This window comes from Papaver somniferum, chromosome 5, assembly GCF_003573695.1.
Source record: "Papaver somniferum cultivar HN1 chromosome 5, ASM357369v1, whole genome shotgun sequence".
Classification (NCBI taxonomy): domain Eukaryota; kingdom Viridiplantae; phylum Streptophyta; class Magnoliopsida; order Ranunculales; family Papaveraceae; genus Papaver; species Papaver somniferum.
In genome coordinates, this window is record NC_039362.1 from 164,013,540 (window position 1) to 164,022,116 (window position 8,577).

The window sequence follows — 8,577 nt, forward strand, 5'->3', positions numbered from 1 at the left end:
AACTATTCAAAGTCAACAACGTCAGCATGCAGATGCAAATAAATGACGATCAACTATCGCTGCTGAAATGTGGAAAGATGAAACCGGTGAAGGAAATAACAATGAATCATGAGGTTATTTTACTTACATGGATGAACTTTAGATTATAATTAATTAAGAGTAATAGGGATTTTATTTTATTTTATTTATTTATTTGGGTATGTTGAACTTTTTTTAATTATTAATTGCTCATTTTTCTTAAGATATTTGGTGTTAGACATTTATTTCAATCTTTATAAATCTAAATTAATCCAAGTTACAATCCATTATCATCTGAAAATATATATCCTTAAGAATCTGAAAGATTCATTAAGAAACCTACATATCCATCAAATTCAGGTAAAACTTATATCCATATAAATCCAAATAAATCAGGATCCAATACACCCCTCTAAGTATGACTAGATTTACAAGATACGATCGAGAATTATATTACTTGATGTAGCTTGCGCCTGAATGTGTGGGTCTTGGCTTGATTACGTGTAATACCCCATTCAAGTTGGAGAGGGAGGTGAAAGAGAATGAATACCCAACTTGCTAACAAGATGACGAAATTATGTAACTCCAAATGGTTTGGTGAATATATCAGGAAGCAGATCTAAATAAGGAATGTAGCCAGGCGAGATAAGACCAGAGAGTATTTTCTCACGAATAAAATGACAGTCAGTCTCAATGTGTTTTGTCTGCTCGCGGAATACCAGATTTTCGATAATTCGAATTGCAGCCTTGCTATCACAATAGATAGGGATAAAACCGGGAACTGATATATGAAGATCGCAAAATAAATATTTCAACAATTGTAATTCAGATGTAACGTTGTCAAGATCAAGATATTCAGCCTTAGCGGAAGACCGGGATGCAGTCGGTTGTTTATTATCACCCAAATAGTAAATAACCTGTTGTAAAGCGACATGTGAGAGGATAACTTGTCCAATCAGAATCAATATATCCTTAGAGAGAAAGAAAACTGGAAGATGACAAAAAGATACTGTGACCGACTGTAAGTAAACAACGAATGATCTACAGGAGATTGAATAAAACCTTCAGAAAGAAGTGTCGAATAGAATTTACTGAACCATTAACGAGATTCTTGCTTAAGACCATAAAGAGATTTGGTAAGCTTGCAGACACGGGTATCACCCTTTTTAGAGAAACTCAAAGGAATTTTCATATGGATTTCCTGGTCAACATCACCTTGTAAGCATTGTTGATATCTAATTGATGTAAAGACCATTTACGAATAGCTGCAATAGAAAGTAGGACAAGAACAATGGCGAGTTTCGCAACAGGTGCAAAAGTGTTGGCATAGCCAATTTCTTCATGCTAAGTGAAACCTTTGGATACTAAACGAGCTATATAAAGTTCAGCTGAGCCTTCCGCATTAATTTTCACCTTATAGACCCACGTACAACCAATAGGTGACTTTCCGGGTAGTAGGTCTGTCAAAATCCAAGTTTTAATAGCTTCAAATGCAAGGATTTCTTTAGCCATGATTTCTCGCCACTTATGACATTTTATGTCTTTCGAGAACGACTTAGGTTCCTCAGTTATAAAGACACGAGCGACAAATATCTTATGAGAAGATGTAAATTTATCAAATTACAAATAATGCGTGAAAGGATATGAGCAAGCTGGTACAAATGTAATTTTCAAAGTACGTCGGCAGATGACGAAGTTCTGGAATTAATATAAGGAGAAATATATTCATTAACACCATTTAATGAAACAAATGATGAAGGTGATGAATTAATATCAACCAGTGAGCCATTATAACCGTAAATCAGATAAGTTAGAGTAGGTGAGCGCGAATATTCCATGGAAAGACCAGGAGTGGTTGTACCATCGGTTGGTCCTGTGATATTTGGAGTAACAATACTAGGTATTGGAGTTGCTTGTATAGCCTTAAAATGAAGAAAAACAAAAAAGAGAACAAGATGAAAGCGCCTAGGCGAAGTCATGGGTGATGACAAACCACCACCAAAAACAAAATAAAAACTAAGAGAATGTTAAAGACCAACTCCAACCAAGAAAATAAAAAAATCATATTTACAACTACATCAATTTACTTTTCTTTCCTAGCCGCAGATCTTTGGCCTTTCCCTAAATTTTCTATGTTTCCTTTATTAGGAATTTCCCCATTTCATTTGAGCGTTGAGAGCTCTTTTTCCGTTTTCCTACTAGCTTTATCTTCATAATTCATATAGCGAGTGTAAAAATGGGGATCCAACAACCACACCCAATATTTCGTTCGGCAATCTGTATGGATTAACTCCAATATAATTTCAAAAGAATAAACTAGACAGTCAGATTCAATCAAGGAAAAACATCCAAGAGTTATATCTCAATTTCTCAATACAATTTGCAATCGAACAGATAGAAATCTGTGAGCCTGCTTGATATGAGAAATAACTTGAACGGTATCAAAAATTAATGTTCAAGTGCCAATCAATTTCAATCAACAACCAAATGTCAGATTTACCAATTGATTGAACTACGCACAACCTGTGATATTTCAATTATATAAACAAATATAATGTGGAAAAGAAATTACACAGACACCAGAAGTTTTGTTAACGAGGAAACTGCAAATGCAGAAAAACCCCGGGACCTAGTCCATATTTGAACACCTTACTGTATTAAGCCGCTACAAACACTAGCCTACTGCAAGTTAACTTCTGACTGGAATGTTGTTGAGCCCTAATCAAGTCTCACACCGATTAAGGTACAGTCGCATTCCTTACGTCTATGAATCCCAGTAGGACTCTACGCACTTGATTCCCTTAGCTGATCTCACCCACAACTAAGAGTTGCTACGGCCCAAAGTCGAAGACTTGATAATAAAAAAATTGTCTCACACAGATAAGTCTATTCTGATAGATAAATCTGTCTCCCACAGAAATATCTATGAAGTTCTTGTTCAGTTTGATAAATCAAGGTAATCAACTGATAATTTAGTCTTATATTCCCGAAGAACAACCTAGAAATATCAATCACCTCACAATAACTTAACTATATGGTAGTAGAACAAGTTATTGTGGAATCACAAAGAATGAGACGAATAGCTTTGTGGTTACTTTTTATATCTTACATATCGGAGATAAATCTCGAACCAATCTTAGAGAAGATAGTACTCAATACGATAGAACAAGTAAGATCAGAGCACGCAACTACAAATAAAATAGTTGGGTTTGGCTTCAGAATCCCAATGAAGTCTTTAAGTCGTTAACTTATAATGGTTTTAGGAAAAACCTAGGTTAAAGGAGAATCGACTCTAGTCCATAACTAGTATGACACAGGAAGTGTGGGGATTAGGTTTCCCAGTTGCTAGAGTTATCCCTTATATAGTCTTCAAATCAGGGTTTGATAGCTTTGAAACAAAGCAATCAATATTCACCGTTAGATGAAAACCTGATTGAGATTCAAGCTATGTTTACTTAAAACCAAAGCAATATCTCTCCACCGTTAGATGGTCGTAGCTTGTTACACACAAATGAAATATACCTTCATTAAGATATGGGAAACCGTACCTAAACGTGTATATTGAGTTGGCTCAATACAGTTAACCGAAGTTAGCCATATAAACATTTTTCTATTAACCACATTGATCTAACACTTCTAGATCAAATGATAATCAAATGAATCTAATGGTGTTGCTCATATAGTTGTTCAATTTTTTATATTCTCATAGAAGTATACAAGACACAATTGAAACAAAATCGGATTTGATTCAAGAGAATCAATTCATGAACATTTAGCCACGGTTTGCTAAGATTGCATTCCTTAAATATATGAATGTACTTGTTCATGAGTATGAATCATACTTAACCGATTTTATTACTTAAACCAACTTAGTTTGCAAATTGGTACGCAAACTTAAGTTCCGGATATTGGTCTTGTCCAACAGTTTGCAAACGGGTATGCATACTGTCGTACGGACCGTAACTCGAGTGAAACCGTTTGCAAACGGGTATGCAAACTTGGTTCCCGAACTTTGACAGTAAAAACCGTTCGCATACTGGTATACATACCTGGTTCCTGGACCTGAATCACACTACAACAGTTTGCATACTGGTATGCATATTGTACTATATCCAGATAATGGTTATTTGTTCTAAACTCCAATTTCAATCATTGAAACATCCTTAGAAAACGACAATAGCTGTCTCACACAAACTATTAACTTATAAGTAATTTTCAAATGATCGAATAATCAATGCGAAACATTCCGAGTCTACATCAAATGATTGTCTCATACATATCATGTAAGATGTTTCAAGGCAATTTTCACATGATCATCTTTTGAATCATTCTTTTGTGTCCAACAAATAAATCGTTTCCAACTAAACTCACTAAGAATAATGATGAAGGTAGTTAAAGCAAAAAGCTTTCGAACACATATTTCAAGAAAGATATAAGCGAGTTAAACTCAGCTCGAAATATCAAATGTGTATAATGTAAAGTCTATATAGTTATACGACTTAGTCTCAATAGAAGATAGAATAGAACAAACTTTTGAGTGATAGATAATTTTTAGTCTTCACATACCTTTTGTTGATGAAGTTCCTCCAAGATCTCCCCAGTAGATCTTCGTCTTCAATCGATGAACGTTGTGAAGTCTAAATCTCAACTACACATTCTATCATAATCCGATACATAGCTATAAGTAGACTAGAAATCAAGACTTATAGTTTTGATCACCTAAACTTGACAAACAAGCTTGAGATTGCAATGCTTGCGAGTTCGACCAAGCACTGCTCTAATAATCTCCTCCTTGGTCAATTTTAGTGACAAAACTATCAATATATATGGATTACAAAATAAATAAACTTTGTAGCTTCTCATCCAACATGCTTGATTTCCTTGGTTCTTCAACATTCCTTGAATTCTTCGTCACTCCAAGTACTCCAGTGATTCTAAACGTATTCAACTCAACATCATTGTTGTTGAAGATCTGTAGCCATAACAATAAGAAAACAGATGTTCTCAATTATTGTTATACAATGTCATAGTATTATTACACAACATCAAAGTTCAATTGTATCACAACTTTGACAATAATATTAAGGTGATATGTATCACTCCCCCTTAGTCAATACTTCATCTCACAATGAAAACCATTCTCCCTTACATGATGATTCGTAAGCCATATGTATGTGTTTGTACCGTCAGTTAATTGATGGTGGCCCGCTAATAAATCCCGTTACGTCTAGCCCGTGAAGAAGATTCCAGAAGTTTCTAGAAGTCTTGTTGTCCAAGTTTCTTGCACATCAAGTTTAAACCAGAATTAGAGTTACATAAACACTATAAATATATGTATCCTAAACCCTAAGAGATATGGAATCCTAGGTTAGTTAACCAAACTGAAAATGTGGGGGGTCTAACAACCACACCCAAAAATTCGTTTGGCAATCTGAGAGGACTTAATCCAATATACTTTTTAGAGAATCAACTAGACAGTCAGACTCAATATAGAGAAAAGTATATCAAAGAGTTTATATATATATAACTCTAAATTTAATCCGCAATCAGCAAATAGAAATCTGCGAGCCCGATTGAATATAAGAGGAGTAACTTGAACGGTACCAAAGACCAATGTTCAAGGATCAATCAATTTCAATCAACAACCAAAGGTTGGATTTCCCAATTGATCGATTCAACGCACAACCTGTGATATTTCAATTATATAACAAAATATAATGCGAAAAAGAAATAACACAGACACCAGAATTTTATTAACGAGGAAAACCGAAAATGCAGAAAAACCTCGGGACCTGGTCCAGTTTGAACACCACACTGTATTAAGCCGCTACAAACACTAGCCTACTACCTATGAACTTCGGACTAGACTGTAGTTGAACCCTAATCAATCTCACACTGATTCAAGGTACAATTGTGCTCCTTACGTCTCTGATCCCAGCAGGATACTACGCACTTGATTCCCTTAGCTGATCTCACCCACAACTAAGAGTTGCTACGACCCAAAATCGAAGACTTGATTAACAAATCTGTCTCACACAATAAAGTCTATTGGAATAGATAAATCTGTCTCCCACAAAAATACCTATGAGTTTTTGTTTCGTCTTTTGTTAAATCAAGGTGAACAAGAACCAATTGGTAAACCGGTTTTATATTCACGAAGAACATCCTAGTATTATTAATCACCTCACAATAATCTAAATCGTATGATGGCGAATCTAGATATTGTGGAATCACAAACGATGAGACGAAGATGTTTGTGATTACTTTTTATCTTGCCTATCGGAGAAATTAATCTCGAACAAATATTAGAGAAGATAGTATCAAACGATAGAATCGGGCAAGATCAGAACACACAACTACAAAGAAAATATTTGGGTCTGGCTTCACAATACCAATGAAGTCTTTCAAGTTGTTAACTTACAGGGTCTCGATACAAACTTAAGGTTAAAGGAGAATCGACTCTATTTGATGCAACTAGTAACACACAAGAGATGTGGGGATTAGGTTTCCCAGTTGCTAGAGTTATCCTTTATATAGTTTTCAAATCAGGGTTTGTAATCCAAGTTACCTTGGTAACAAAGCATTCAATATTCACCGTCAGATGAAAAACCTGATTCAACCAAGATAATATCTTTCAACCATTAGATCGAACTTAGCTTGTTACACACAAATCAAATGTACCCTCATTTAGGTTTATGTTATCGTACCCAAACGTGTACACCATGTTGACTCAATAATAGTTAACCGAAGTTAGCAATATGATTACTCTCGTATCAACCTTATTCATCTTAACCGTAACTAGTTCAAATGACTTAAATGAAACCAGTTAAAGAGACGTTCAATTTTTATATTCTCATAGAAGTATACAAGAACACAATTGAAGCAAAATCGGTTTGACCCACTCGAATCAATTCATGAACATTATAGCCACGGTTTGCAAAGATTGCATTCCTTATTATATAAATGTTTAAGTTCATGTACACAAACGATTTTAGAAAATAACCCACTCAAGTACGTAAACTGGTATGCATACTTAAGTAGATGGACCGAGTTTGGTTACGCCAGTACGCGTACGGGTGCGGATACTAATTCATACTTCTAAACTCCAGCAGAAATTCACGGACGTGAGACTTTCTCCAGACATCAACAACCGCCAGTACGCATACGGGTATGCATACTTCAGGCTCCCGGTTTTGTACTTACACACAAATATGATAACACACTATGTTTATATCCAAACATGGTTACTTGATTCTAAACTCTTTATTTCAATCATTGAAACTTTATTAGAGGATGACAATAGTCGTTTTCACATACTATTAACATCAAAGCGATTTTCAAGTTATTGAAATTATCATAATGAAACATCCCAAGTTTACACCATATGATTGTATCACAGAAACCATGTTGCCGATGTCTCGGCAATTTTCACATGTTCATATTCTGACTCGTCAAGAATGTAATATGAACTTGGTCGAAGTGAAAGCTTGCCAACACATATTCCGAGAAATATATAAGCGAGTTAAACTCAGCTCGAAATCTCAAATGTGTATAATAGAAAACTATATCGTAGCACAACTTATGTCTCAATATAGGAGATAGAGTAGAAATAGACTTTCCAAGTGATAGATGAGTTTCAGTCTCGACATACCTTTTGTTGATGAAGTTCCACAAGATCCCCTCGGTAGTTCTTCGTCTTCAAATGATGAACGCCGTGAAGTCTAAGGCTCAACTACACAATCTATGTCCTAGTCCGAGACATCTACAAATATGCTATAAATCAATACTTATAGTTCTGATCACTAACACTGACAAACATGCTTGATATAGCAACGCATGCGAGTTCAACCGAGCAATGCTCTAACAATCTCCCCATTTGTCAATTTTAGTGACAAAACTATCAATACATATGGATTACAAAATAAATAAAAACTTTGTAGCTTCTCATCCAAATGCTTGATCTCCTTGGCATCTTCAACACGACTCGAAATCTTCGTCACTTCCAAGTACTCCATGATTCTAAATGTGTTCAACTTAGCATCATAGTTGCTGAAGATCCGTAGCGATAACAGTGAGAAAACAAGTGCTCTCAATCATTGTTATACAGTGTCATCGTATTATTACACTGCATCAAAGTTCAATTGTATCACATCTTTGACAACAATACTATGGTGATATGTATCACTCCCCTTTAGTCAATACTTCATCTCAATATGAAAACCACTCCCCCTTACATAATGATCCGTAAACCATATGTATTTGTAGTATGAAACTACACATTAATTCTCCCCATTTTTGTCAATATAAATTGGAAAAGGTACAAAAACTAGTGAGATCCTCATGAAATTTTCATAGAGATACTTCATGATCAAAAGAGAATAACATACCAACAAATTTAGATACAATCATAAAGCCAAAGCTAAATGCATTCATCAAGGAGTTTATAAATATACAAGATAACCCCTATAATATTCCACAGCCGCACTTCCCACAAAGATATGGTGATTAAGCACAAGTTCAAAAAAGAACTCTCCCCCATTAAATGTCATTCCCGAAAAA